This window comes from Chanodichthys erythropterus, chromosome 18 (assembly GCF_024489055.1).
Source record: "Chanodichthys erythropterus isolate Z2021 chromosome 18, ASM2448905v1, whole genome shotgun sequence".
Taxonomy (NCBI): Eukaryota; Metazoa; Chordata; class Actinopteri; order Cypriniformes; family Xenocyprididae; genus Chanodichthys; species Chanodichthys erythropterus.
In genome coordinates this window covers 4,542,224-4,561,221 of record NC_090238.1, presented here as the reverse complement: position 1 = coordinate 4,561,221, position 18,998 = coordinate 4,542,224, and the positions used below count along the sequence as shown (strand labels likewise).

Sequence of the window (18,998 nt, the reverse complement as noted above, 5' to 3'; positions counted from 1 at the left end):
CACTTTTCTTTCTTTCCTTCCTTTTGTTTTGTTTTTGTCCTTTTTGAAATTCCTCTCTGATCTATTTTGCCTCCATTTTTTCTTAAACGACTATACCCCACAATTACATAGCTTAAAGTGGAAGTCTAATGCTATTTCATGCATTCTGACTTATTACACTGTTAAAGAGTTGGATTTTCATGCTAAACATGGACAAAGTTTCAAAAAAATGTAAAGTTGGACGTATGACATTTTTCTGTGCCAAATACACTCCTTCAGGGTTTGTATAAGATTCAGAACATTTTTTTTTTTTTCGAGTATGGCCCAGTATGACATCATAAAGGGTGGAATTCCTTGTATGGGCACTTCTCCCGGAAGAGCATGTGCACATCAACCAGAGTGACAGCAAGATCACACCCATCAAGATTTTTCACTTAGTTTTTTAGACCACAACATAAACAATGTCACCAAAGAAGTGTGTTTTTGGTTGTGAGGGAAAGATAACCTTGTTCGGCTTCCCAAAGAACCCAGCATTAAGGGAACTAAGATGCAGTTTGTTTTTCCGGGGCAGCAACAGAGTCGTGCAAGTGTGTTTGTTGTTCCCGACATTTCGTTGACAAATGTTTTATAAACAAGGCCCAGTTTGATTGCTGGATTTGCAGATCCTTTGAAACTGAAAGAGCGGTTCCCACAATAAAATATTCTGGTCATGAGTCAGAATCGCAGGCGGTAAATAAAACTGCATCAAATGTCTGTGTTTTGTTGGCAATCAGTGCATATCAAAAGTTATCCAGGAATAATGTGATGATGTATTGCTCCAGACTCTTTAGCTCCACATACAGCACACCTCCAGGAGCTTGACTGTTTTTGGAAAGAAGCGGTACAGCTGTATCTGTCGTTTATAAATCTGATAAAACTAAAGACTCTTCTGAGATATGAAGGATGCAATAATCAAGTTTAACATGAGGTTGGCAGAAACTGTGTGTGCTATATGTCCCCTTTAATGAAAATCTGCAAATTAGTGCCTGACAGGAAATTGAGCTTTAAACACATTATTTCCATCATTAATGATTTATCTCTTCCTCCCAGACCCACCCAAAATTACTCAAAATTATATTTTTTATTACTTGGCCTGTCAGGCCTGTGGATTGTAGCAGTGTGTAAAATGTGACAGTAGCCCAAGAAAACACTGGATATATGGTTATGGATATATGTGCCCAAAGCGCCCCAGTAAGGACAGTGACTCTATTGGGTTGTGCAGACGGTGCACTTATCACACAGCTTGTTGTAAGTGACAAAAACAAGCTCTGCAATTATAGATAACGATACAAAGCAGGTTGAAAACTCCAAAGTAATTGAACAAACATTACTACAGAGTAGAAAGTAATACAGTCATTCTTATTTATGAGAATATACAACTATCTACAAAAGGTTGGCCAGGTCACAGACAACACTCTGGAGAAAAGTGTCTTAGGCAAGTTCTCCCAAAGTCGGTAGTTTCTCCTCTGTTTTTATGTTGCCTCAAGCAGATGCAGCAGGGGATGATCAGTTACCTGCTAATGAGAACAGGTGGGAGTAGCCAAAGAAACCGAGGAAGAAACACAAGGAAAACACAATAATATACAGAACAATACCAACCTGTGACCTCAATAAATTCACCAATAACAGTAAAAAAAAGAATACATCTCTGGACATAATAATGAGAATCACAGTTTCTTCAGTCTCTGTCGATTGTGTGACTGTGATGTCTCTGTACACTGACAAAATTTGGCGTACATACAAAACTCAGAAACCTTTTTAAAAATCTTCCTTTTTTTTTTTTGAATGGGGGTCTTTATTCACCATCAGCTGATCCTGACGAAACTGGACTGACATCTAAATACAGAGAGTCCTACAATAAACAAAAGAGACACAAAGAGACACTTGTAAGAGATTAAAACATTTATCTATTTCTAGATCAGTCACATCACAGAATTAAACAATTAAATATAGCTTTAGAACAGAGATGAAGTGAAGCAAAATAATTATCTTCAATTATTTATCTATCAAATATTTAAAAGCTTCAAATAAAAATGTACTCACAATAGTATAGTTCCTTCAGTTTATAATGTCGATCATCCTTTAGATCACAAAGTAACTTCACTTCGGACTTTTGAAGTTTATTCTTAGACAGATCCAGGTGTCTCAGGTGTGAGGGGTTTGATCTCAGAGCTGAAGCCAGAGCAGCACAACCTTCATCTGTGACACCACAACACATCAACCTGTAGAGAACAACTGACAATTTGTAGTTCACGTGCCTGAAGAATGTTATTCCTTTATTCAATCAGCTCTCAGGTTGACAGTAGGTATCCATTCAGAAACTGACATTGACAACACACAGACAAAGTAGGAGAGGAGATATAATGGTAAGCATTGCCACATACTGCTGCAGGATTTATGCATTTCGATGCTCAAAGGTGTGGTCTGAAACGGTCATGTGCTTGAGGGCAGTACAGACACACAAAGCAGGAGGGGGGTTACTGTTGAGCCCAAGTCTCCACTACTCATTCTAAAATGCCACTTTAGAAGCAACGAAGGAACGGTGAGATGCTTACTTGAAGCTATTTGTATAATGTAGAGTTTTATGAGAGAGAGGTAGATGAAGCGAGTGTATAACCTGCATGTGATAAAGCATTCATTCTTCAGGTCAATCATACATCAATAATAAAAAAAAAAACAGTTTGAATGTCCGGTGAGTAAAGCAAAATCTTTGTTTTAGAATCCTTTTAACAGTTAAGGGGATTCCCCATGCCAGCGCTAGTCAACACATTTGTCTGTTGCATCTTATAAAGTGTTGTTTAAAGTAAAAATAATGTCCTTGTTTACATCCTTGTTTCAGTCCCTTTCATTCAGTCTTTTCTACTGACTCACTCATAAAGACAGTCTTTCCGCAATTTAATGGCATGATTATATAACTTTTACTAAAGTCGAAATCACAATCACTAATGGACCCTTTCTCAATACCAAATACGGCATGTCATTTTACATAAAATAAAATTGTATTTATTGAACAGTAATATTTAAATGAACAATAGCCATTATAAAGTATACATTTGTAAAACAGGAAATAAACAAGCAGAAAGTTCAGTCAAAAGTACAAAAGCAGCACTCGATTTAAGTTAAATAAAAATATAAAGTTAAGGGTTTAACTTTGCCCTTAACCAAATCGATTTGGTCTGGAACAAGTAATAGATTAATAAGGCCAAAGACTACATATGAGCCAGCTGCAAATTCCTGAAAGACTAGCCGAGATTGTCACAGAAGCGGTCTCTGTGGCTTCCTCCTCTCACCACCTGAGGGCACCGTCACCGGAGTACTAATCACTTCTAGACTACATTTCCCACACCACATAACTGGACTGATTACTTAACCACGCCCACTCACACCTGTTCCATATCCCACGGACTTTAAAAGACTCTCACAGCTCTTCACTATTCGCAAAGTCTTGTTCTGCCTGGCTAACATTTCTGAGCGTTTTCTCCTGTGGATTTATCTCTTGTGTATGACCTTGGACTACCTTAACCCTTTGAACCCCGTCTGCCGCCTGCCTTGTGAACTTATTGCCTGGATACTGTTTACCTCTGTTTGGATTGCCGCCTGTCTCGACCCTTTGCCTGGTACTGTTTCTGATTCTGCCTTGTCTATTTCACTGCTGTTGCCGATTCCTGACTTCTGCCTGTACGACTACGAATTATTAATAAAGCTGCAAATGGATCTCCCTGAGTCTGTCAGTCCGTTACAGAAGACTTCGCCAGATCTCGATCCAGCAGCTGTTCAGCACTTCACCATGGAGCTTTCCACTCAGGCCAGTGTCCTTGCCGTCCATCAACAGCAGCTTACACGGCTCACCTCTGTCACCGAGGAGTTAGTCAAAACACTGCAGAGCATGCGGATCACGCCCGCTGAAGCTAATCCGCCATCAGCCACGCCGCCCGCGGCGGCGTCACCTCACCCACACGCTACAAGCAGTCCCCGCCTAGCCTTTCCTGAAAAATATGACGGCTCACCTGCGAAGTGCAAAGGTTTCCTGCTCCAGTGTTCTCTGTTCATTTCACAACAACCAACCCTGTATCCCACGGAGGAAAGTCGCATTGCCTTCATATGCTCACTGCTGATCGGGAAAGCTTTAGAGTGGGCTACAACTGTGTGGATTAATGGCCAAGCTTCACATACCTCCCTTGAATCATTCCTCCAATGTTTCCGTGAGGTGTTCGAACATGCTGAGGGAGGTAAAGAGGTGGGTGAGCAGTTACTGGCACTCCGTCAGGGCAAACAAACCGCCGCTGAGTACGCCCTCACTTTCCGCACGCTGGCTGCACAAACTTCTTGGGTTGACGACACACTGAAATTATTATTTCGCAAGGGATTAAACACGGATCTTCAGTCAGAATTGGCTTGTCGTGATGAGGGAAGGAGCCTGAACAACTTCATTGATCTAGCCATCCGCATCGACAATCTTCTCAGATCGAGACGTCCCACAAGAAATTCCTCATCATATTCTGTTCCTTCATCATCTCCCAACGAACCCGAACCCATGCAAGTTGGTACCACTCATTTAACAGCAGAGGAGAGAGACAGACGCATGCAGCAGCGTCTGTGTTTGTATTGTGGTCAGCCGGGACACCTGCGAGCTTCCTGCCCCACGAGACCAACCAACCGCGACACTACTGCGGTGAGTCCACCTGTTAATTCCTCTCACATACTGATCACGGCAGAACTGAAATATGATAATAAGATTATCCAGACTGAAGCCATGATAGACTCTGGGGCCGCAGGCAATTTCATGGATTTAACTTTTGCACGAGCTCATGACATTCCTCTCATTGCATGTAATTCTCTGTTATCAGTGGCGGCGCTAGATGGACGACCGTTGGGGTCCGGTCGAGTGCGTTACACCAGCGATGACGTCACTCTACAGATCGGCTCCCTTCACAAGGAAGCCATGCGCTTCTTTCTCATCAAATCTCCACAACACCCCATCATTCTTGGTTCACCCTGGCTCAGACAACACAACCCACGGATTTCCTGGTCGGATAATCAGATTACACACTGGTCAGAGCAATGTCAACGAACCTGTATACAATCTCCCATACGCCCAGAATCTCACGTCTCACCACCTGTGGCTACTTCTCCTCCCGACACTCTACCCACCGAATATCAGGATCTTGTTGAGGCTTTCAGCACAACCAGAGCTTCTCAGTTACCACCACACCGCGCCAGTGACTGTGCTATCAACTTGATTCCTGGTTCAACACCTCCCAGGGGGCGCATATTTCCACTTTCCCAGCCTGAGTCTGAAGCTATGAGGAAGTACATTGAGGAGGAGTTAGCCAAGGGCTTCATTCAACCCTCTACATCCCCAGCATCAGCAGGTTTCTTCTTCGTTAAGAAAAAGGACGGTGGTTTAAGACCCTGCATAGATTATCGTGGGCTCAACGACATAACTGTAAAGTTCCGTTATCCCTTGCCCTTGGTTCCCTCCGCTCTGGAACAACTTCGCACAGCCCGTTACTTCACTAAACTCGATCTACGTAGCGCCTACAATCTTATCCGAATACGAGAGGGGGATGAGTGGAAAACCGCCTTCTCCACTACCACCGGACACTATGAGTACCAGGTTATGCCGTTCGGACTGGTCAATAGTCCGTCCGTGTTCCAGGCCTTCATTAACGACGTCTTCCGCGACATGCTAAACAGATGGGTGATTGTCTATATTGACGACATCCTTATTTACTCAGAGACTTACTCAGAACATGTCCAGCAGGTACGCTCCGTGCTTCAGAGACTCATCCAGCATCAGCTTTATGCTAAGTTAGAAAAGTGCGAGTTCCACCAGACATCCACATCGTTCCTGGGTTACGTCATCAGTGCGGGGGGAGTCGCAATGGATGACAACAAGGTACAGGCTGTGTTAAACTGGCCATTGCCCACCACAGTGAAAGAACTACAGCGCTTCCTGGGGTTCGCCAACTTCTATAGACGATTTATTCGTAACTTCAGTCTCATCGCGGCACCACTCACATCCATGTTTAAAAGAAAGAGCACAACACTGATCTGGTCTACTACTTCCACTGAGGCTTTCCGAAAACTCAAAGAACTGTTTACCACAGCACCTATCCTTCATCACCCAGACCCTGAACGTGAATTCGTTGTGGAAGTAGACACCTCCAGCACGGGCATTGGAGCAGTCCTGTCACAAAGACAAGGCAGTCCACCCAAGTTATATCCTTGTGCCTTCTATTCCCGTAAGCTCACCCCACCTGAACAGAACTATGATGTCGGGGATCGTGAATTGTTAGCCATGAAGGCGGCAATGGAACAGTGGCGACACTGGTTAGAGGGGAGCAAGTTTCCATTCACTGTGCTAACGGACCACCGAAATCTTGAATACCTGAGGTCCGCCAAGCGTCTCAATCATCGCCAGGCAAGATGGGCGCTATTCTTTACCAGATTTCAATTCATTGTCACTTACCGTCCTGGCTCCAAGAACGTAAAGGCAGATGCACTCTCTCGTCAATTTGAGTCTAGTTCTACCCCACCATCCAACGAACCCATCTTACCTTCCACCATCCTCCTCGCTCCTATTCAATGGGACATCATGTCAGAAATTACTGAGGCCCAGCAAAACGAACCTCCGCCGGCAGAATGTCCAGCCACCCTCACATATGTACCCGCGCCTCTTCGTCAACGAGTCATACAGGAGATCCATGCTTCTCCCAGTGCCGGACATCCGGGCATAGCAGCCACCATCCACCTGGTATCCAATCGTTTCTGGTGGCCCTCTCTCTCGGCTGACATTGTAACGTTCATCCATAACTGTACCATCTGCCAAACCATGAAAACATCTCGACAGGCACCCGCAGGCCTTCTTCAGCCTCTTCCCATTCCACAACGCCCCTGGTCCCATATCGCCATTGACTTCATCACCGACCTTCCAATCTCCCAAGGTAACACAACAATACTCACTGTCGTGGATTGCTTCTCCAAGTCCTGCCGGCTCATCCCAGTATCCAAATTACCCACAGCCCTAGAGACCGCTGAACACCTGTGTCACTATGTCTTCCGCCTTTATGGTCTGCCAGAGGACATTGTCTCTGATAGGGGACCTCAGTTTACGTCTCGCCTCTGGTCTGCCTTCTTCAAAAATCTCAACATTAATGTCAGCCTGACCTCCGGCTATCATCCTGAGGGCAACGGGCAGGCCGAAAGACTTAATCAGGAGCTCATTCGTTTCTTACGTTCATACTGCCATCATAACCAGACCGACTGGAGTCGATATCTCTTCTGGGCAGAATATGCACAGAACTCGCTGCACAACCCGGCAACTGGCCTCTCTCCCTTCAAGTGTGTGCTAGGTTACCAACCACCTCTCTTCCCCTGGTCTGGAGAACCCACGGAGTTACCTGCAGTAGATCATTGGTTAAGACGCAGCGAGGAGGTATGGGACGAAGCACATGTGCACCTTCAAAGGTCGGTACGGAGATCCAAGGAACAGGCCGACCGCAATCGACGACCACAGCCTAACTACCAGCCGGGGCAATGGGTGTGGCTTTCAACCAGAGACCTCCGCCTTCGCTTACCCTGCAAGAAACTCAGTCCCAGGTACGTGGGCCCATTCAAAATAACACGACAGATAACACCCGTATCTTACCGTTTAGCTCTGCCTCCTGAATACCGTATCTCACCCACATTCCATGTCTCTCTGCTTAAGCCCGCAGGTGGTCCGAGGGGAGGGGAGGACCTAGAGGAGACCCGTGACCAGAGACCCCCTCCTATCATCGTGGAGGGCGAGGAGGCCTATCAGGTACACGAACTTCTGGATTCCCGGCGCCGGGGCAGAGTCCTACAATACTTGGTCGACTGGGAGGGGTTTGGCCCGGAGAAACGGTCCTGGGTCAATGCTGATGACATACTGGACCCTAACCTCATCACTGAATTTCATAGGACCAATCCGGAGCGTCCGGCCCCTCGTCCCCGTGGTAGACCCCGGCGTCGTCCGCCTCCTCGCTTCAGGAGCCGCTCGCAGGAGGGGGGCTCTGTCACAGAAGCGGTCTCTGTGGCTTCCTCCTCTCACCACCTGAGGGCACCGTCACCGGAGTACTAATCACTTCTGGACTACATTTCCCACACCACATAACTGGACTGATTACTTAACCACGCCCACTCACACCTGTTCCATATCCCACGGACTTTAAAAGACTCTCACAGCTCTTCACTATTCGTGAAGTCTTGTTCTGCCTGGCTAACATTTCTGAGCGTTTTCTCCTGTGGATTTATCTCTTGTGTATGACCTTGGACTGCCTTAACCCTTTGAACCCCGTCTGCCGCCTGCCTTGTGAACTTATTGCCTGGATACTGTTTACCTCTGTTTGGATTGCCGCCTGTCTCGACCCTTTGCCTGGTACTGTTTCTGATTCTGCCTTGTCTATTTCACTGCTGTTGCCGATTCCTGACTTCTGCCTGTACGACTACGAATTATTAATAAAGCTGCAAATGGATCTCCCTGAGTCTGTCAGTCCGTTACAGAGATAAAGCTGTTTTTGACAGGTACATGAGCGCTGAACGGCCTGGAGCTCACATCTCCGAAAACGTCTAAACAAATTTTCAAAAAGGTGCTATGTTTATATGCTTTGAGAAATGCTGCCAGTATAAATATGGCAAAAATAAATGGATTGATAGAAATTTTGAAACGGTTACCGTGTGATAGTAGAATATCGCATGGCTACAAAAAGCTCTCAGCTTTTCAGATTCGAGAATCAGAACATCTAAGTGTTGTATAAAATAGAATAGTCAAGTGTCAGAATAAATTGTTAGACATTTACCAATAATCAATTATTCATTAATGTGATGAACTTAACAGAGATATTCAAGGTCTTAATGAAAAATGTAATTATGGAATTATTGCCTACACATGCACTGAGATCATGTTAATGAGCTTCTTTTCCTCCAGCTCATCACCCATTTACCTCCAGGTTTATGGTCTTTGGTGTTTGTATTCCACTTTGATCAACTTTCCTTTCTGAAATAATGTTTTGCATAGGATATAAAACTAAAAGGAAACTATTGATGGAGGAGAAAGTATGAAACTCTGCTGTTCTCAGACACAAGTGTGTTGATTCATACAGATGTGTTTCTATACAGTATGTTGGTTCATTCTACTATACTTAAGTGTCACTTTCTTGTTTTAAGGGACTTTCCATATTCAAAGCTATTCAAATGTAGACTCTTGTCAGTTCATCTCTAAAACTGAGTTAATTGTCCCTGAATCACTATTTTACACATTAATGTCATCTAAACATTAATCAAAGTATTAGATGCAAAACCAGGCATCAGGTCATGTTATGTGATGGCAATTAATGACATTAATTTCCATCTGAACATTTATTTTACAAGCTTTTAGTCCTAAAATTTACATTAAAGGACAAGTCTTAGTAAATAGTACATATATATGACCTAGTAAGAGATATGACCTTACCACAGTTTCTCCAGTTTACAGTGAAGATCCTCCAGTACAGCAGAGAGAAGCACACCAGAATCTGGTAAATTATTCCCAGATAGATTCAGTTCTCTCAGGTGTGAGGGGTTTGATCTCAGAGCTGAGGCCAGAGCAGCACAACCTTCATCTGTGAAACCACAATTACTCAACCTGTAGAGAACAATGACACACTCCATCAGTTTTGCAGTGAATATAATATGAGTATGTGTGTGAAAACCATTATGTAATTACCCAATTTTAATATTTCCTTATTTCTTAGGCTCCACTTTTGACTATTCTTGTTTAAGTCTGCCCTTATCTACCTTATTTCTGTTATGTTATGTGCACACCATGGACAAATTTAGACAAAACAAGCACTAGGCCTTGGACACACTTATACACTTGCAAGCAAACGGGAACTCAAGACACGCACATACATTTGAACATCTGACCTCTCTTACTCATATTTTTTAATATGCCATATAGGGAAGGGTTGATCTTTGAGTATTCTGATTGGATGGCCTGGCCATCGTGGATGATTCTGCTTTATCTTAGGTATAAATATGACCATTCTTCATAAACATGAGAATGTTAAGGTATTACACAGTCTCTGTGTCTACTTGATCATTCTCCTAAGATCTCACACTGTAAAAGTGAAGACTTCAGATGCAAAAGCCTCTAAGTGCCATCTGAAATTTTCTTATAAAATAAGCATTTTTATCAAGCTTGCATGTTTATGTTCAGTTATTTCACTTTAATGACAATGAAAAGGACCTATTAATTGCCATTAAAGTGAAATTACTGAACCTAAACATACGAGCTTGATAAAAATTCTCATTTTAGAAAAAAATTTCAGATGGCACTTAGAGGCTTTTGCATCTGAAGTCTTCAAGTGTATTTAATTTTTTGAATCTTAATATTTCAGTATCACGTTACAGAGGAGCAGCTCATGTGTTCAACCATTTAGAGCTTAATCAACTGAACTCACAGAAACAGAAAGTATATACTTTACATTGCGTGAGAGTCATACATGATCTTACCACAGCATCTCGAGTTTACATTGAAGAATACTGAGTACAGAACAGAGAGGAGTCACTCCAGAATCTTCTATTTTATTATCAGACAGATCTAGTCGTCTCAGGTGTGAGGGGTTTGATCTCAGAGCTGAAGCCAGAGCAGCACAAACTTCAACTGTGATACCACAATGTCTTAACCTGTTGAGAACAATGACACACTCTTTACTCTCTCAGATCAGATCAGTTTAGCAGCAAATCCATTATTAAAGTGGAAGTAAAAACTTAAAACATTCATGAAATAAAGAACCAAAATACCCATATAAGAGGTTACTCTACAACAGTGGCGGCTCATCAGGGGAGGCAAGGGAGGCACAGCCTACCCAAATTTTGAGGAGAAAAATGGGAGAAAGGATGATTTAATGTAGGCCATGATTCCTACACAGCACACATAAAAACTACAATTGCCAAAGTGTGGTTCAACATGGTCTTTTTGTTAACAACTGACTAGCGCATGCTGATGATGTTTTATTCTTCTATAGAACTTGCATTGTAGCTCATGAGTCAATAGGTGTCATCACCATACAATAGATCCATGTCGCACAGTGTGATTTATAATGATCTATAGGATTGCTAAAATCGTGCAGAGTATCCCAGGCTTTAGAGACATTGTTCTGTCAATGGATGTATAGAAACTCCAAAAAACTCCCAAAACATAGCTTTCCGAAATATCTGAGCATGGCAAATGCATGGCTGACATTTAATAAAAAGTGACTAAAAGATAAAGTTTTTGTTTGTTCTTGACATTTCAGAATGGCCTGTTTTGTGAATTATTCTCAACATGCTGCTGGTTTTTCAAAATATCTTTTATTGAAAAATAAGAAAAAATACGGGTTCAATCCTCAATACCAACAGGAAATGACCGAGGTGCCCTTGAGCAAGGAACCTAACCCCCAAAGAAAATTTCTCCACCTTAAGGTACAGATGATATTCCCTCAGCCTTTCCAACACAAGCATGACATGTTGATGTTGGTTGGTCTCATTTCAGGAATACACCAGAATGTCATCAATGTAGATTAGGATGAACCGATGGAGGTATTCCTGGAACACCTCATTCATAAACTTCTGCAACACAGAAGGTGCATCGACCAGGAATTTCTGCATCACCCAGTATTCACCGTGGTCTGTGGGGGTCACAAAAGTGGTCGTCCATTCATCCCCCTTCCAGATCCAATTGAGGCTGTATGCACTACAAAGATCCAGCTTGGGTGGCTACTCTCAAAAGTTCCAGGGCTGCTGGGATGAGGTGAGGCAGATAGCAGAACTTGTTAATAATCTTGTTGAGGAAGTGGTAATCTATGCAAGGCTGCAAGCCTCCATCTTTGCAAAAAAAAAGGCAGAAGATGTCCCAAATAAAAAATAAATAAATAAAGGGAGTAGTAGGGTGGTATCGCCACAAGAGTCTGGATCACTGAGCTTTCAATGAAAGTGGTATTCAACTGAAGAGGAGGTGACTTGACTGAAGGTGTGGTTCTTGGAACAAGATTGGGAAAGCAGGCAGGAAAACCAGCACTTTATCACATCTCTGGTGGATAAGGAGATACAGGAGAATGTTGGATTAACCAGGGCTGGCAGCTAGTATCACCTCAGATGTGGAGCTTTCCAGAACCTTATGCAGACAGCCCACTTGAAGCCTGATGGAACTAACACAGTGATGATTCTTCTGCAAAAAGGCTAGCCTATTATGGAGGGAATTTTTTATTTTGTTTAATTCTTATGGTGATGATCTGTGGGACGATAGGTCAGTATCAACAATAGCATGTTGCAGTGTCAATAGATAGCAGAATAATGATGTTTGTCTTTCATCAAGAATTGGAGAGTCTTTGATGAGCCAACACACATGAACAGCAGACTTGGACACAAGGAGAGGAGAGATGAGAAATGAAGATTGCTGGAGTGAAAATTAGGAAACGTTGTTAGAGATCCCTGGCGTGGAACAGATAAGTATCACTGGAGATCATCAGAGAACAAGCAAGTAGCCGGTAAGTGAGTCTGTATTCCATTGGAGACCAGAAATCAACTGAACTGTTGCTGCGTTCACAGCATTAAATAATCATCGTAATTTCGAGATGACAGCAAGTGACGGTCTACTCAGAACTGTTCACATGGGGGGTGTTGGGGGTTTGAGCCCCTGCCCCTTTGATCGCTAAACTGAAAGTGCCCTTTGTGGTCGCATTGCGGTGCCCCCACGTTCCCATTTTTTTTCCAGTGTTTTCTTCAGACACACCACCAAGTTTCTACAACTCTGACGAACTTTGGATATTTAACATCTGATATCCAACACTTAGTTCTGACTGTTCAGGTCAAGAGATTAAATGTTAAGTGTGATGTGAAAGTGTGTATTTTAGTGTGGCTCTCAGTCCTGCAAATGTAATTTTACTGAGGAGCATGATGTTAAAGGGGTGGTTCATTGCGATTTCACTTTTTTTAACTTTAGTTAGTGTTTAATGTTGCTGCTTGAGCATAAACAGTATCTGCAAAGTTACAGTGCTGAAAGTTCAGTGCAAACGGAGATATTGTCTTTTAAAGTTATGGCAGTTTAATGCCTACAAAAACAACTGGTTTGGACTCCAACGAGCTTCTTCCTGGGTTGGTGACATCATAAAGCGTGCAAAACACTTCCCCCAGGAACACGCAACAAAGTGGGAGAGGCCATGTGGCGCAGGATAATGGAAGCGTTAGAATTGTGTACACCGGAGGCGAGCAACGCGTCAAAAGATAACAGAATCCATTATAATCAGTGATATCTTCTACACTGGATGCAGTGCTAAAGACAGCTTCCAGAATCTACACGAGTTCAATGCTGGATTTGAACAAAGGCTTTTACTGAAAGATGGAGCAGTTCCCACTTTAAAAGCAAAAGCTGCTATTTATTGGCTTCAAACTGTAAGTACGTTTTATTGTTTGTACATGTCTTTTAAACGTAAGGACGTAAACAAAGACCAACTCGTTTTTGCTTCACTAGCCAGTTAGCTAAAGTCTAATGCATACTTCAACAAATGCCAACAAACACCAACAAACTTTATGTTCATAGACAAACAGTTGTTTGTGCTATAAATTAAACGATACCTTTACAAAAATGCTACTAATCATTCATGTATTCGGCTACAGTAAAGCTTTAATCAGGATAAAACTGTATATTGAAATCTAATAAACAGCAGTGACAGCATATCTAAACAATTTGACACAAATACAAAAATGAAATACCATTCATAAACGCCCTTTAAAAGCCATGATTACAGAGGTTCTGCTTGACCCTCTTCATATGGGTCTCCTTCAGGCTCAATTTGATACAGCAATGTATTTAAATTTCCACTGATGCATGTAACAACAAATGGTAAGGGGCGTGGTGTTTCTGGACTTTAAATATACTTTACATTTTGTTTCACATGCGAGAGTGTTATGTGATATATGATCTTACCACAGTATCTCCAGTTTACAGTGAGGATTCTCCAGAACAGTAGAGAGTAAATTCACTCCAGAATCTTTTAGTTTATTCCAAGACAGATTCAGTTCTCTAAGGTGTGAGGGGTTTGATCTCAGAGCAGAGGCCAAAACAGCACAAACTTCATCTGTGACACCACAATAACTCAATCTGCAGAGAGATCATACTTGTAAAAACTGAACTGAAAATAAAAGCAATAAAATAACGGCAATAAACAGCAACTTATTATAATGCAATTTATAAACACAAATGATCGCCTTGAACGTACTTCCGTTTTCTGCATTCTTCAAAAAGCTTAGGCTGTATGTCCTATGCCTTCCCTATTCTATTTAAGGAACGAACACGGCGCCAGTTTCGTTTTTTTCCATAAGTTGAATAGGGAAGGCGTAGGACATGCAGTGTAAGCATTTTGAAGAATGCAGAAAGCGGAAGTACGTTCAAGGTGATATTATGTGTTTATAAAGCATATACAGTTGTATTTTTTTCTGAAAATGACCAATTGTTTTGCTAGATAAGACCCTTATTCCTCGTCTGGTATCATTTAAAGCCCTTTGAAGCTGCAATGAAACTGTCATTTTGACCTTCAACCATCTGGAGGCCATTGAAGTCCACTATAAGGAGAAAAATCCTGGAATGTTTTCATCAAAACGTTAATTTCTTTTCGACTGACAAAAGAAAGACATGAACATCTTGGATGACATGGGGGTGAGTAAATTATCAGGAAAAGTTTATTTAAAAGTGGACTAATTCTTTAAATTCCTTTTTAATTTTTTGAAGAAATCTTACCATGCCACTATAGAAAACACACCAAAAATACTGACCAGTAAACTCTGGGCAACATCTGCAGCACTGAAGATTTATGAGATTTTAACTTTTCTTTGAGTTTTAACAATGAACCATTTTGCAAGTGATACTTACTGAACTGATCTAGATTCTTTAATCACAGGCAGCAGCTTCAGAAAAACTTCATTTTTTTCGGTTTTATTGTATCTTCTAACAAGTTTATCAAGATCAAACTCATCCAGATTCTTGACTGATGCCAACAACACAAAAACTATAGCTGACCACTGAGATTAACAGAGTTTGGCTTCCTTCATTTTTCCAGATGTCAGATACTGTTGTATTTCCTCCACTAGTGAATGATCACCCAGTTCATTCAGACAGTGGAACAGATTGATGGATTTCTCTGGAGAGTCAATGATCCTGATCTTCTTCTTGATGGATTCAACTGATTTGTCATTTCTGTCAGAGCTGCCATTAGCTGTCATTAGTTGTTGTAGGAGAATCTGATTAGACTCCACTGACAGACCCAAGAGGAACCGCAGGAAAAGGTCCAGGTGTCCATTTTTACTCTGTAGAGCCTCATCCACAGCTCTCTGATGCAGCTCAGAGAATGAAACATGTCTAAACAGGAATTGAAACCAGTCCTTAAATTTAGAGAACAAACTTTGTTTGGCAATCTGGTCAAACACATTGATGTTCTTGTTTATAAAGGAGAGATGCACATATAGAGCTGCTAGATATTCCTGAATGCTCAGATGAACAAAGCAGAAGACTTTCCCCTGATATAAGCCCAACTCCTCTCTGAAGATCTGAGTGCACAATCCTGAGTACACTGATGCTTCTGTCTCATCAATGCCACACTCGCTCAGATCTTCCTCATAGAAGATCAGGTGGCCTTTCTTAAGCTGCTGAAATGCCAGTTTCCCCAGTTTGACAATCATGTCTTCGTCTTTCACTTTCTTCTCATAGTCCTTCTCATGTTTGATGTTGGTCTGAAGGATCAGGAAGTGTGTATACATTTGAGTCAGAGTCTTGGGAATCTCTTCACTCTCTGCTTCACTCAACATCTTCTCTAGAACAGCGGCTGAGATCCAGCAGAATGTGACACATAATAAAGAGGCTCCTTGATGACTTCAGGTGTGAGATGATCCTGTAGGACAGACTCTGATCCCTGATTGTCTTCCTGAAGTATTCCTCCTTCTTAGGGTCACTGAAGCCTCGTACCTCTGTCACTCGATGGACACACTCAGAGGGGACGAGATCAGCTGCTGCTGGTCTGGAGGTGATCCAGATGAGAGCAGAGGGAAGCAGATTCCCCGCAATGAGGTTCGTCAGCAGCACGTCCACTGAGGCTGATTCAGTCACATCACACAACCTCACATCGCTCTGAAAATCCAGAGACAGACGACACTCATCCAGACCATCAAAGATGAAGGAAACTTTATACTTATCACTGGATATTTCCATTTCTTTTGTTTCAGGGAAAAACACATGAAGAAGATCTGAAAGACTGAGTGTTTTGTCCTTCATCAAGTTGAGCTCTCTGAAAGGAAGTGGAAATATGAGCTGGACGTCCTGATTCTCTTTCCCTTCAGCCCAGTCCAGGATGAACTTCTGCACAGAGACTGTTTTTCCAATGCCAGCGACTCCCTTTGTCAGCACAGTTCTGATGGGTTTGTCTTGTCCAGGTAAAGGTCTGAAGATGTGACTGCATTTGATCGCTGTGTCCTCTGTTTCTGCTCTCCTGGACTGTGTCTCACCTCATGCTCATTATTGATCTCTCCAATTCACTCTCATTCAGGAGTGTTGGGTTTCCCTGCTTTGTTGTTCCCTCATACAAACACCCAAACGTCTTTGTCAGATTTGACCTAAATCTGTTGAGGACTTCATGGCTGTAAAATGAACATACCACATTATTACATGAGTGCCAGAGGTAAATGTATAAAGCAAAATGTCTCTTTTGTTTTCTGTATTATGGGTTTATAAAATTTGCCAAGTATTATGTATTTTTGAGTAACAAATGATGATGTATCGTAACAAAATTTACCTGAAACCAGGATATGTGCTTTCATTAAAGTCCTGCGGTTGATTCATAGACTGGTCATTATTTTTACAGATGGGTTCTGTTACAGCTGATCTGGATGGCAGGACTGACCTTGAGCATCGTGAAGAAAATCAGGAATCAGACACTCTGTTATTGGTGGAATTTTTGTCATTAAACAGTTTAATATACAGTTGAACTGAAAATATACTATAATAAAAAAAATGGCATACTTGAGTCTAAGTGTTGAGTTAAAATTAATTGGAATCCAAATAGACTCATCGCTCCTCATAGACACACAGCTGGGCTCTGGTTCTGATATCTTCTGCTGAACTGGACTATAACAAAGAGAGATTGAAGTGAATGATTTGAGTTACTGTATTCATATTCATTTATCATTAAAAACATTAATGATATTATCATTTAAATTATGTTGATATAAAAAACCATAAAACCATAAACCAAACTAAGTTCTTTCATAGACATGTCTCTTTGCCTAAGATCTAAAATGAATACCTATTATAAAAACATTATATTACCTATTATATTATATGGTACACCTCTGGTTCTGATTTCTTCTGCTGAACTGAACAGATTATCATTCTATATGATGATAATCATCTTAATATAGGACCAAACATTTTCATTTTTAACTTAAAAACAGACATAAAAAACATAAATGGAGACTGCAGTATTGTTCTATGATTTAATATAGTGTTTTACCTGAATCCTGGAGAAAAATTTTCACCTGTAGAAGTCTGTGTCTCATCCATGATGAAGCTGAACAGTTGAAATGGAATCTGATCTCCACCACTGACTCAAAAAACACAATAATTCATCTTAGCGGATCCTGAGAGTTGAGGAAACAGGGCCCAGTTGTTCAAAAAGTTTAATCTGCCAAATTACTTTTTCTATATTACCAACAAAAACAAATATACTGTACATGCAATAAGAAATGCAGTTGTTGGAAACTACTTTTGACTGGTTCATCCCTGATGTTTGTGCCGGTGTAGTTTAATACAATTATTTAAATATATGAAATATATTATTTTTGTTTGATATGAATGATGTTTGGGGGGTGGGGGGACTTATTTTATGGCATCAAAATCTCTAATAACTTACATTTTTGATCCTAAAATCCACCCTTCTGCTGGGATCATGATATTCCTATTTTTTTTTTTTTTAAATCAAAAGTATCCCAATCATCTACCTAAACAGTTTTGAACAACACATCACGTGACAGTTTGATCCAGATCATAACCAAGGGCGGATTTTGTGATTAATCGCATTTCCCGAACCTTTTAATTTTAACAACCCGTTTTCAAAATCTGACCACCAATGAAACTAGTTTGCTTTAAAGTAAAAATACCAAACATATTTAAGAACTATACGTCTTTAAGGCAAAATATGAATGAAGTCACCTTGTAAAACATTTCGACTGACCACTCACCTTGATCAACATTACGTAGCCTACAAATTCACAAAATCCACCACCTTTGCTCTCAAGTAGCCACAGGTAAATTCATTATAAAGGTTCCGATAACAATTTATTGAATTTATTAAAGAGAATTGATTCCGACTATTTAAATAGAAGAACAAACTCTGAACAGATATCAGGCTCGCTTGAGATGAGCCTCGCCTCGCCTCACGCCCTCACCTAGCCTGAAATGTAGGCGAGAGTAGGCGCCCAGACAGCTGCAGTGAGTGAGGGGAGGAGTGAAAAAAAGTGCAGGTAGCCTATATATGTGTGTGTGTGTGTGTGTGTGTGTGTGTGTGTGTGTGTGTGTGTGTGTGTGTGTAAAACCTACAGGTTTTCTTTTCTTACTGGCTAAATGTTTTGTGCCCAATATTTAATCAGATTGTTTTAAAATATATGAATACATTTTTCTCTGGTTTTGTTTGGCAGCTGTAGTACCTTTATGGTTATTAGAAGAGCAGAAATTAAAATCACAAAATTAAAAATTAAAATAAATATGCACAGACTAAATTTGAATTGGTAAGATGAAACTCAGTAATTGGCCCAAAGTAGCTATATTGATTTACCGCATTACAATAGTCAATTTACAGTTACTATCATAAAAATACACTTACTTGTAGGTTTAAAATTGTACATAATGCATTTTTAATGTCCAACATCAAATATTTTAGCAAAATGTATATTTT

At 41.3% G+C, this 18,998-nt stretch overlaps 1 pseudogene; it reads right to left on the bottom strand.

The window, feature by feature from the left end:
• Window positions 1–1,833: 1,833 nt before the first annotated feature.
• LOC137007138 (NACHT, LRR and PYD domains-containing protein 3-like) lies at window positions 1,834–17,608 on the bottom strand (annotated as a pseudogene).
• Between the last annotated feature and the right edge of the window lie 1,390 nt (window positions 17,609–18,998).